Below are 13,218 nucleotides of genomic sequence, written 5' to 3'. Positions count from 1 at the left end.
GATTCATTTGCCCAATATAGTTTAAGTGTAGGATATTCCCAAATATGTAACTAAATGATGCAAACATTAAGTTATATCACTCACAGGTTAAATTTTAGACAACTGTAGATGAGATAAGTGTGGTAATTAGGGCTGGGTATTGACACCGATGTTCAATTTAATTTCAATTCATAATGTCCCGATTCAACTCGATATTGATTTTATCTTTACTGAATTAGCGTGCACTAATATATTTGCAGTGGTGGCTTTTTAGAGATTACTTAACCATGAATAGAGAACATTAATATAATGTGACAAATTTCAGTAACACTTTATTTGAAGAGTGTCTACTTAGTGACTTCATATGCAGATGATCAGTTAACATAAGTATTTGGAAGATTTGGAACAAAATATCATTGCTCTTAAAAAAAAAAAAACTTTTTCACAGCACTGTAGTCATTCAATATTCATATGCACTAGCAACTGGGAGCCTGATCGAATCGGGCTACAAATTCAACGTTTGTAAAATCTATACTTTCTCTGCAAAGAATTATTTGTTTTGTTAAGTCCTTGAAATGATTTTGTTATCATGGGACTCATTTGTGGTTAAAATAGACCTTTTCGGCCACCGCAAAGCACGGGCTGCTCGATTTCTTTCAACCCGTGCTGCATTTGCTGCTGCTCGAGCTTCTTCAGTCGCTTGTACACGGCTGGCACGATGTCTGTCAGCGTTAATGGCATTCTGTAGCGCATGTTCTTCATCTGTCCTTTGTGTCCGATTTGCATGATTTCTTTCAGCATTAGTAGCATTTGTAGCCGTACGCTGCTCATCCGTTTGTTGTGCTCGTTGTGTACGTCTGGTCACATTAGCAAGTCTACGTTCCGCGTCAGTCATGTGACTTCGTTTCCTACACATCCTTCCCGCTGCTGCTGCTCTTGTGGCTGCTCAAGGTATTGCTGCGAACACCATATATCAAATTATATATAAGGATTGGCACATCTGAGTCTACACATATTATGGGGGGCTCCTTGTTTAGTATAATGCAGTGGCATCTGCTTTTAAAACTTATATTTCATCTTCCAAATAATAGTATTATAAAATAATCAAATACTGCTTCATAAATAATAAGTATGTTATTCAATAACCTATTCGTGTGCTATGAATCTCCTTGTATTCACCCTTCAACTAAACTTTTAGCCAAATGTATTCCCCTATTGGACATCTCTTTCTCTCTCTCTCTCTCTATATATATATATAAAATCTAGCGTCTGTCTGTCTGTATGTATGTCTGTCCACTTTTCACAAGAGAACTACTTAACGGATTTAGATCGGGTTTTTTTCTATAACTTGCTTGAACATTCTGGTTGATTTTGCGTCTTCTCTTATTGCGCTAAGAATCATGGTTCATTTGCAGGAGTTATATATTCATGCTAATTCGAGACAAAGGCTAAAGGCGGAGGGTAGGAGTAAACATGACGTCAGTAGTAGGAAGCCAGGAAGGACCCTCCTCACTGTTCTGTTTCACTACTACGTGGGTGGAGCCAAGGGGGGGGGCGGCTAGTTTAAAATAATCTTGAATTAGCTGAAATTAAAGATACAGTAGGAAGACTCATGTCATTCTATAATTCTACAAGTTACATATATCTTCAGCTGCCCAAGTATAATAGTCATGTTAATCAGTTTTTGAAAGTGTGTCTTTACACTTCCTCCTCAGACAAAAGGGAAGCGTTTTAAAATGAGGAACTAGAGCTGATGGTTGTTGATAGCAGCATTGGATGAATGGAACATAATAGAAAAAGAACTGGCCATCGTGACTGACAACACCACTAATATGATTCGTATGGTGCTGCTTATAGACATATTCACGTCAGCTGCTTTGTGCACAAGCACACTTTGGTATCGTAGGCTGCTCTGAAAATTACAACAATAGCCCCACTTACTTGGCTGGGTGAGGCGCGTTGCAAACTTTTTCCACCATAGCAGTACAGCTAGCTATGTACTTACAGAGAAACAAAGTTTATTGAACTTGCCAACACATAAACTTGTGATTGATGTGGTCATTCAGTGAAACATTCATTGGAAGTGCTAGAAAGGTTTTTGGAACAACAGCCAGTCATCTGAGCAGCTCTACATGCTGTATAGGCAGCGATGTTGCTCCCGCTGTGACTGGCATGTAGCACATGCAGCACACTGTCATTTTTAATGTAATGACATGAGATTGTCATGTAGGAATCTGCTGCCCTAGATGTTCAGCTGTCGCAAGTTTAGGGCAACTCTCTCCGCTGACCTGAGAGACATGGCGATGCTTTGCTTAAGATCTTCATAAAGCCTAGTTACAATAACTTCACTTATTTGCTTTCTGATTGGTATAGCATACCACAGTTCGAAAACCTGTATCATTTGTGGAAAGCCTCATTTTCAGCAACAGTTTAGGGTCTCACATCTTTACAGAAGAAAACTGCTTTAGATTCTGTTATGTTTTGGGCATTGGGCAAATTAAATGGAAGCCCTCTTTCTCCAATGTGGATTGTTTAGGTTTTATTCGTTTGGATGTTGACTGAAATTACATTCATGGGTGACGTTTGGATAAATGATTTCTGAAATTTTTTGTGTTACAGCAATACTTAACTTCTGAGCTGAATAGCTTACATATGGCTTTGCTTTTACCCAGTTGTTTTTTACTGTTGCACTGTTTGAATCCACAGGAAGTCCACACATCTTATTTAAATGTCAAAAACGTAGTTTAGAAAGTGCTTTTTCCATAGAAAGCCTTAACAGGCTCATTTGGATGCCAAAAACGAAGATAAGTAAAAATCTCCATATACTAATTAAACAGTTTTGACATTCACAAGATTTATTTTGAGACGTTTAGAATTGATATTGAGTCACATAAATGAAAAATAATAATCTGAAAATCAATATTTTTACCCTAGCCTAGTGGTCATTGAACAATTTTTACTTGAATTTGGGCATGCTTGGCACATTTAAAACAAGAATGTATTTTATAAATAGTTGCATAACTTTTCTGTTCCGTAATTATAATCGAGAGAGCCCCTTTTCATCATTTCTTAAAATCATTAAGGGTTACATTCCTTAAAATTTTACAAAATACTCTGGAGCCAGTATTGTCTCAGTGATACATATGAGTGGAAGAATAGGAAGTTGAGCAGATTGTTTTTAACTATATTTCTAATTTGAATATAGAAGAAAACTCAGTTTAAAGAAGACAAGACACACTGTAATGAGTTTTTGATGCTGTACAAATACCATAGCTAGAACTATGTGGACAAACCTCTGACACTCTCAGAATTACTAAATGTTATAAACTCACACCAAAGTGGGAAAACAGTGGGCTCTGATGGCAACCTAGAGGAATTTTCTTATTAGCAAGGCTTATTGAAGCTAGAGACAGCAAAATTCAATTCCAACTTTTCACTGAGCATTAATTGCCATCTTTCAAAACAAAAATAAGGACTTACTACAATGTGCATCATAAAGACCAATTTCACTTCTGTTCTAGCTACAAGGATTGAGAAAGTTCTTCCTCCTTTAATATTACAAGATCAAAAGATTTTTTAAAGACAGACACTTATCTTCTAACCTTTGGCGCCTGTTTAATGTAATGTACTCACCCGTAAAATCTAATTTACCAGAGATCTTATTATCTTTGGAAGCAGAAAATGCATTTGACATGGTTGAACGGGACTACCTATGCACCATTTTGTGCAAATTTGGGTTTGGCCTAAATATATGTGCATGGATAAAACTACTTTATACCAGTCTAGAAGCCTTTATCTGTATTAAAAACATTATCTCAAACTACTTCAAACTAGAATGTGGTTCTTGTTAAGTAATATAAGTATAAGTTAAGTACCATTGAGCTATTGGCCATTCACTTTTAGAATGCATTGGAGATAAAGGGGATTATCAGAGAAGGACTTGAACAGAAAATATCAATATATGCAGATGATACAGTACTGTCTATATCAGACCCAGAAACATCCTTACCAGTAGTCCTTAATGCACTAGCAGAATTTCAAAAGATATTTTGACTGAATTTGAATAATAGAATGCTTTTTCTAGTGAACTCTCTAGCACTGAACATCTGTCTAGTTACTTCATCAGAATAGTTTAAATATCTAGAGGTAAACATCACGTAAATGTAAAGGTCTTTTCAATCCTTTTTTGCTATCAGCATGGAAAAAAAATCAAACAAGATGTGAACAGATGGTCTATCCTCCATTTCACATTAGCAGGGAGAATCAAGACTGTCAAGATGAGCATTCTTCCCCAAGCTTCTTTTTGTATTTCAGAGCATCCCTATTTAGATTAACAAACCATTCTTTAAGAAATTAGACTCAATTTTAACCTTGTTTATTTGGAATTTGAGACATCCAGTCAAAGGGTGATTCTAAAAAGACCTAAAGCAGAAGATGACATGGCACTACCTAACTTTCAGTTTTATTACTGGGTGGCAAATGTACAAGCTAATGACCTGGGGCCTCATGTATAAACAGTGCGTACGTACAAAATTGTTGCGTACGCCCGTTTCCACGCTCACATCACGATGTATAAAAACTAAACTTGTCGTAAAACCATGCACATTCTGACAACATGTCAAACCATAGCATACGCAAGTTTTTAGCTGGGTTTTGCAAACTGGTGCCACCCAGCATCAAAGTAGTACTACTGTTCCTGTGTGGTTTCCCATTATTTATTTGATTAACATTACTGACGTGGCATATTGTTTTTTAGTTTATGGCAACTGATTGTAATCAACCTGTAACAATATAATGATGTACGGAATGGCCAAACCATTCCAAATACCATAGCTTCTTTAACTTTATTACTCTCAGTGCACCATTCAGAGTATTTTAACCAATTGTATCTGAGTAGGGAATCACAACTATATAACAGCGGATCGAAAAGCTCTACGGCAGATTGTGTCAAGAGCAGAGGGGTACAGCATCTAGCACACACTGCCTCAGCCATGCGCAGTCTATTTGAACCTCTCCCATCAGCAAACGCTTCAGAGCCTTTCCTGCACGAACCTTGCTGTTCAGAAACAGTTTAATCCCAAGAGCTCTTAATGCACTCAATCAGTTCATCAAGTGTTCCTGGTAGAACTGTTTGAACATTTAAGTATAATTTAATGTTGTTCTTATTTTACCATTTTATAGGAAAATAAGTTTATGGAGGATTTGCATATTGAATCTCATTGTACCATATAATTACAATAAAGGAATTCAATTTAATGGAAGAGAGTGTGTATTTACAGATGATGACGACTGACTTCTAAGTCGATTTAGATTTCCAGACACTATCTTCTTGGAGCTCTTGATATCATTATCTCAGTAAACAATACAATAATCTATACTAATAGATTACTCACTGACTCACTCACTCACTCATCACTAATTCTCCAACTTCCCGAGTAGATAGAAGGCTGAAATTTGGCAGGCTTATTCCTTACAGCTTACTTACAAAAGTTAAGCAGGTTTCATTTCGAAATTCTACACATAACGTTCATACTGGTCGATAACGGTCGACAACATCCACCATGTTGAACTATCTTATTTACGGCCCCATCTTCACGAAATTTGGTAGGCGGCTTCCCTGCGCTAACCGAAACTGATGTATATACTTATTTCGATGGTATGATGCCACTGTCAGCCGCCATATTGAACTTTCCAACATCACTAATTCTCCAGCTTCCCGTGTAGGTAGAAGGCTGACCCCATCTTCACGAAATTTGGTAGGTGGCTTCCCTGCACTAACTGAAACCGATGTACGTACTTATTTCGGTTGTATGATGCCAATGTCAGCCGCCATATTGAACTTTCCAACATTACTAATTCTCCAACTTCCCGTGTAGGTAGAATGCTGAAATTTGGCAGGCTCATTCCTTACAGCTTACTTACAACAGTTAAGCAGGTTTCATTTCGAAATTCTATGCGTAACGGTCATAACGGTTGACAACGTTTGCCATGTTAAACTTTCTTATTTATGGCCCCATCTTCACGAAATTTGGTAGGTGGCTTCCCTGTGCTAACCAAAACCGATGTACACGCTTATTTCAGTGGTATGATGCCACTGTCGGCCGTCATATTGAACTTTCCAATGTCACTAATTCTCCAACTTCCCGAGTAGGTAGAAGGCTGAAATTTGGCAGGCTCATTCCTTAAAACTTACTTACAAAAGTTAAACAGGTTTCATTTTGAAATTCTACGCGTAACAGTCATAACGGTTGACAACGTCTGCCATGTTGAACTTTCTTATTTATGGCCCCATCTTCACGAAATTTGGTAGGCGGCTTCCCTGCGCTAACCGAAACCAATGTACGTACTTATTTCTGTGGTATGATGCCACTGTCAGCCGCCATATTGAACTTTTCAATGGTCTTTGTTACTTATGGGCCCATCTTCAAGAAATTTGAAAGAAAGAACTGAATCCTACTTACGTACATATATACGTCCATGGCCTGCAGCTCAGTCACCGTGTGAGGCGGTGTTGGGTCCCCCATCCCATCGCCTCCCACGTTGTTGGCTGCCTGCCTATATAAGGCTGTCCGTCTCTCCTGTCTCTACATTCCCTTCCTTGCTTCGCCACGGGATTCACATCTCCCTGCTGATAACTACAGCCTTTTTATTTAATCCATGGCTTCTCCACTGTTTTATTCTTCGTTTATTACGATTATAGTTATTGTGTAGGTATTTTAGACTTCCTTTACATTGTTCAGGTACCCATTTCCTTTATCGTTCCAACCATACCCCTATTAACATGTCTATCGGGGTGATCACCATCCATCAAAGAACTGTCACTTACCGAGTGGTTTCCATGCCCGGAGATGGCACCTGCCTTTTCCATTCTCTTTATTACATATTGCAAAGCCATATCAAGCTCACTCTTGATATCCGGAGGAACATTGTGTCTTATGTATTGAATGACTGGGACAGGTTCAAGGTGTGGACTGATGACGTTACAGGAGATAATTATACTACACAGGAGCACTATAAGAGTGAAATGCTTAAGCCCTTCACCTATGGTTCTGCATTGCGCAAAGACTGGATGTGAAGTTATCGATGAAACCGGTTGTATGCTTACAACACTTGACAGATGTTGAGTTTCACTTCAACACAAGTCCTGCAAATACCGTCGTAATTGAAACAAACCATGAAACTCAAACCGATTATGACAGCAGCAATCCAAGCTGTGAGATTTGAAACAAGATTACTGTTCACATGGCCAACTGTACATTGCATGCTCAAGAGTAAGCTCAGCGCACAGCTTGGTCATATTACAACCGGAGGGCCGAACTGACAACGTGGCATACAAAGAGATCCTTAAAAAATAATTATTGGTATATTTTCCCTCAGTTTAAAAAGGTTTAATTTTCTTCTTAATAAAAATTTTAAGGCAGTACTTCGCCTCTGCGAAGCGCAGGTATTTTGCTAGTCTATACTAATAAAAGGAAAAGCCCTCACTGACTGACTCACTCACTCACTCATCCGATGTACGTGCTTATTTCAGTGGTATGATGCCACTGTCGGCCGCCATATTAAACTTTCCAATGTCACTAATTCTCCAACTTCCCGTGTAGGTAGAAATTTGGCAGGCTCATTCCTTACAGCTTACTTACAGAAGTTAAGCAGGTTTCATTTCGAAATTCAACGCGTAACAGTCATAGCGGTCGACAACGTCTGCCATATTGAACTTTCTTATTCATTGCCCCATCTTCACAAAATTTGGTAGGCGGCTTCCCTGCGCTAACTGAAACCGATGTACGTACTTATTTTGGTGGTATGACGCCACTGTCGGCTGCCATATTGAACTTTCCAATGTCACTAATTCTCCAACTTCCCGTGTAGGTAGAAATTTGGCAGGCTCATTCCTTACAGCTTACTTACAAAAGTTAAGCAGGTTTCATTTTGAAATTCTAAGCGTAACGCTCATAACGGTCGACAAAGTCTGCCATGTTAAACTTTCTTATTTATGGCCCCATCTTCACGAAATTTGGTAGGCGGCTTCCCTGCACTAACTGAAACCGCTGTATGTACTTATTTCAGTGGTATGATGCCACTGTCGGCCGCCATATTGAACTTTCCAACATCACTAATTCTCCAACTTCCTGTGTAGGTAGAAGGCTGAAATTTGGCAGGCTCATTCCTTACAGCTTACTTGCAAAAGTTAAGCAGGTTTCATTTCGAAATTCTAAATGTAACAGTCATAACGGTCGACAACGTCTGCCATGTTAAACTTTCTTATTCTTGGCCCCATCTTCACGAAATTCGGTAGGCGGCTTCCCTGCACTAACTGAAACCTATGTACGTACTTATTTTGGTGGTATGACACCACTGTCAGCCGCCATATTGAACTTTCCAACGGTCTTTGTTTCTTATGGGCCCATCTTCAAGAAATTTGGTACACAGGTTCCCAACGCTAATTGAATCCTACTTACATACATATATATATATACGTCCATATCCTGCTGCACGGTCGTCATGTGAGGCACCGTTGGGTCTCCCATCCCTACACCTACCACGTTGTTGGTTGCCTGCCTATATAAGGCCGTCCGTCATCCGGTCTCTTCGTTCCCTTCCTTGCTTCGCCACGGGATTCACGTCTCCCTGCTGATAACTACAGCCTTTTTATTTAATCCACGGCTTCTCCGCTGTTTTATTGTTCGTTTATTACGATTATAGTTATTGTGTAGGTATTTTAAACTTACTTTACATTGTTCAGGTACCCATTTCCTTGAATGCTGCAACCGTACCCCCACCGATTTTCTTCTTAATAAAAATTTTAAGGCAGTACTTGGCTTGAATCATGGTATTTTGCTAGTATATATATATATATATAGCAAAATAGCTGCGATTGGCAGCGGAGAAGTAAAAAGAAAAGGAAACATTTTAATAATAACGTAACATGATTGACAATGTAATTGTTTTGTAATTGTCATGAGTGTTGCTGGTATATATATATATATATATATATATATATATATATATATATATACACACACACACACACACAGACACATATATAAACATATATATACATATAAACATATACTGTATATATACACACACACATATATACATACTGTATATACAACATATACATATCTACATATATACTGTATATACACATATATATACAAATCTACATATATATATCGACATATATATATTAGGTGGGACTCGATTAAAAAATTAATCCAATTAATTAGAGGCTGTGTAAGAATTAATCTTGATTAATCGTATGTAATCGACACGTAAATTTGCCCCAAATCGCAAATGTTTTTTTTTATTTAAAACGGTTTTAGTGGGCGACAGAATCAAATAATAGACATGGACATGAATATTGTAAACTGAAGCTGTTTTAATTTCTGAAAAAAAAGCTTTTAAACTGCATTTGAATTCAAAACAGAAACAAAAATATCATCCCTGGTTAAAATTGGGCAGACTTAAAAATAAAGTGGTAGTTTAAGTACTTTAAGTACATTTTCAGAATAGTATTGTCTTTAAATAATAATAACCAAAATTTCACCATAAAGTGCAGTTTTTCTTCTTAAAAAATAAGTCAGAAACATAAAAGGTAATTTGACCAGCTTACTCTTTAAACTCTGAGTAACATTAGCCAAAATTATTTTGTACATTAGGCTAAAACAGTGTGATCATTGAACATTTTGTAATTAGATGTATTTAGAATTACTAACGGTCCAGTAAGAGCCACAAAGTCCGCTTTCTGTAATGCATCTAATTTTGCTTGCTTTTCAGTGTGCACAAAACCATGCTTTTATCAAGGCTTCTCGGGTAGTCGAAATGATCAGTCGTAGGAACGCGCTTTATTCCGACTCTAACATTTTTGTAGCTGTGATGTGTGCATCAGTGTAATGGATGTACCAGGAAATCATGCATTGACAAAAGTTCCCGTTTGCTTGGAATTGAAAGTGTGATTAAATGCGTTATTTTTTAACGTGTTATGGAGTACATGCATCGAAGCTTCTCAACTGTGCTTGTGCTAAGAAAGGGAAAATTTTAAAAATAACGTAACATGATTCTCGTTAACCTAATATTTTTTCATACGTCCCAAACCAAGGAGATGGGAAGGTAAAATGAATCGGTAGCGCGTACATAGTCAGTACATCCCTCTCGAATCAACCTCAATGTCGGCGTTAGAGGCTAAGACTCTACAATTGCGCCACCGCTTGTCTATGCTAAAGTATGTATTGTAGATCGGGCTATAGATATACATTTATATATATACCCGTATCGCAGTGGAGAAGTAGAAGTTATGAAAAGAAAAGGGAACATTTTAAAAATAACGTAACATGATTGTCAATATACAGTAATTGTTTTGTGAGTGTTATTGAATGTTGCTGTCATCAAGGATTTGATTATCATTATTTCTTTCAATCAGGCTCGTATTTGTACGATGTGTTCAAGTTACATTCCGTGTTTGTCAATCGTTGTAAAGATAAGAGGTTTCATTCATCGATTAGTTCCTTACTGCATCAATAAACAGCTCGTCTTCCTTTTTATCTGTGATGTGACAAACTGCATGCACGGTTTTTTTTTTACGCTGTCTTCCTTTAGCGGGACATTGACTTTTTCCACCGTGTGCTTTGTTTCCACAGTAGCTGCATTTATGAATATGCTTATCAGACGCTTCATATTTTTGCTGCCTTTTCAATTGTGTAATTCGGTTTTGTTCAGCTCTTTGGAACTGTTGCTTTTATCTGTGCACTGCATCAGTTCACGTGAGCCACTCGGTGTACTTGCATCGAAGGTTCCCAGCTGTGCTGGTGCCATCTCGTGCTATGTCCATAGCTTTATTTAATGTTACCTTAGTCCTGGCACTTAAAACTTTCTCTGGCAGTTTCGCTGAGTTTGTGTCAAACACCACCCTGACCATCTCATCTTCCTCTCCATAAGCACAGTCCTTCACCCGTGAATATTTACCCGTGGCAGTTTGCTATTGGATTGCCGCTGACGGATGGCCTTATATGGGCAGGCACTAAATTACAAACGCCAGCGCAGCCTGTCTATGAACTTAATTTAAAGTGTAGGTTTACATCGCTTTGTTTCAGTAGCAGAACTCGCTTCTTATTGTTTAGCTGCCTTCTCAATTATATAATGCATGTTTTCTTGGCGCTTTTTGAGGTCTTCCTGGTTTTCTATGTACTGCGTGATTACGTGGGAGGCGTGATGATGTCACACGAAACTCAGCCTCCACGGCGTTGAAGCTCATCTCCATTACAGTAAATGGAGAAAAACTGCTTCCAGTTATGACCATTACGCGTAGAATTTCGATATAAAACCTGTCCAACTTTTGTAAGGAAGCTGTAAGGAATCAACCTGCCAAATTTCAGCCTTCCACCCACACGGAAGTTGGAGAATTAGTGATGAGTGAGTGAGTGAGTGAGTGAGTCAGTGAGTGAGTGAGTGAGTGAGTGAGTGAGGGCTTTGCCTTTATTATTATATATATATATATATATATATATATATATATATATATATATATATATATATATATATATTACATTATACAGACATATTTTTAACTTCATTTAAATAATGTATACTGTTATTAATTAAATGTCTGGACACAGTGGACAGCGCTAGCGGTGAAGTGGCGCCCCGTTCAGGGATTGCTCCTCCCTCATACTGTATGCTTGCTGGGACTGGCGAAACCCTGGGTGGAGAGATGGATGGAATAATTAAACATGCTCTGAGAAGATGTTAATGTTCCTTAAAAGTTTTGAATAATCGACGTTCTGACTTTTATTAAAGAGCTGATTGTGAGGTGATTGGTTACTTGGAGAACGAAAAGTAAGGACAGGAATTGGGGGTTAGTATGTTTGAAAGAGACAGTACTACTGCAATACATTATTTAATCGAGGGTCACGCACAGCACAGCAAGCATCTTGTGGGAGGCAGGAACAATCTCTGGACAGGGTGCCAGCTCATCACTAGCCCTGTGCCACTGTGGGCTTATGTTTAATACATGCTTTAATTCATTTTATTATGAAAATGATGTCAAGCATATATCTTAGTATTTAAATTGTTGACAGAGCTGTAATATCATGAATGTAATGTATTCTGTGTCCTGTCGGCATAAGAGAAAGCCCGTGTTAAGAGCACATTGTGATTCACATACATAGAAGAACACAAAGAATATAAAGTATTTAATGTGCTACTTTAGTTATGATAGGATTTAAAAAACTAGTAAATCAAAAGATTTTAAGATGATGTTTATGATGTTCTACTTTAAACCCCTTATCAAGCGGGGTCATTTTTGCTAAATCGCTTGTAATTCGACCTCTCCAAATTAGAATCATTGCTGTTATTGAACTATCTGGAGTATAAACACATGTTTGGTCTCTTTGTAAAGGTAACATTCTCTAGTTTCACCCTTAGTAGTCAGAATCACTGTAGGTGTGACTCATCAAAAGTTATGCACATTAGAACTCACAAAAAAAACGAATTTTTTTGTTCTCGCCTAAGTTTTTTTGTGAAAATAAAGCTGCAGTAGGTAGGTGGGGACAGAAACACACTATGTACCAACAGAATAACTTGTTGACTACTCACATTTCAAATTTGAAAAGAATACCTGTAAAAATGACATTTTTACACCAGTTTTTATGTGGGCATGTCCAGGTGCTTTTTAGAGGGACCATTATCCACATTTTGGAACGTATGGAAAAAGTGTAATAACCTTTGAATGCTTCAACCCACATATATCAATGAGGGCTCTACTGAAAGCTTACACCTAAAGGAATCTATATCTACACACAGTGTCACTCTATTAGTTATAAAAATAATAAAAACAATAAAAAATACACATTTCAATATAAAAATAGTCAACACAAGTCTTATGGGCCAAAAATATTATATATATATTTTATTTTTTACTTTTTTTTTATAAAATGCACACAAACTATATACATTTCTTTTACAAACTGTTACAACACAGCTCAGCGTTTTTCCATGTGCCACTGATGGCAGCAATCCCTAGCAGGCAGAAAGCACATGGGTGGCACATGTCGCTCTCTGCCATTAGACGTCTCCTGGGCCGAGTGATTACTTTCACGCCGCGTACATGCCTCTAATACTTTTAATCGAGAGTGTATTTACGTTTATCTGTACGTTTATTCATATTTAAAATGCAAAAAAACTTGGCGAAATCACAATAAACAACCACGCACCAAGTCTGCAGACTGGCACAAATGCCAC

At 37.7% G+C, this 13,218-nt stretch overlaps 1 protein-coding gene across 1 annotated transcript in view; it reads left to right on the top strand.

The window, feature by feature from the left end:
- The window catches only part of dacha (dachshund a), an 853,183-nt gene that overhangs the window by 583,072 nt on the left and 256,893 nt on the right, over positions 1-13,218 (top strand). The window lies entirely within an intron of this gene.

Source organism: Polypterus senegalus, chromosome 10, assembly GCF_016835505.1.
Source record: "Polypterus senegalus isolate Bchr_013 chromosome 10, ASM1683550v1, whole genome shotgun sequence".
Classification (NCBI taxonomy): domain Eukaryota; kingdom Metazoa; phylum Chordata; class Cladistia; order Polypteriformes; family Polypteridae; genus Polypterus; species Polypterus senegalus.
Note: the sequence above shows the minus strand (reverse complement) of the source record. Positions and strands in the feature narration are given on the sequence as shown.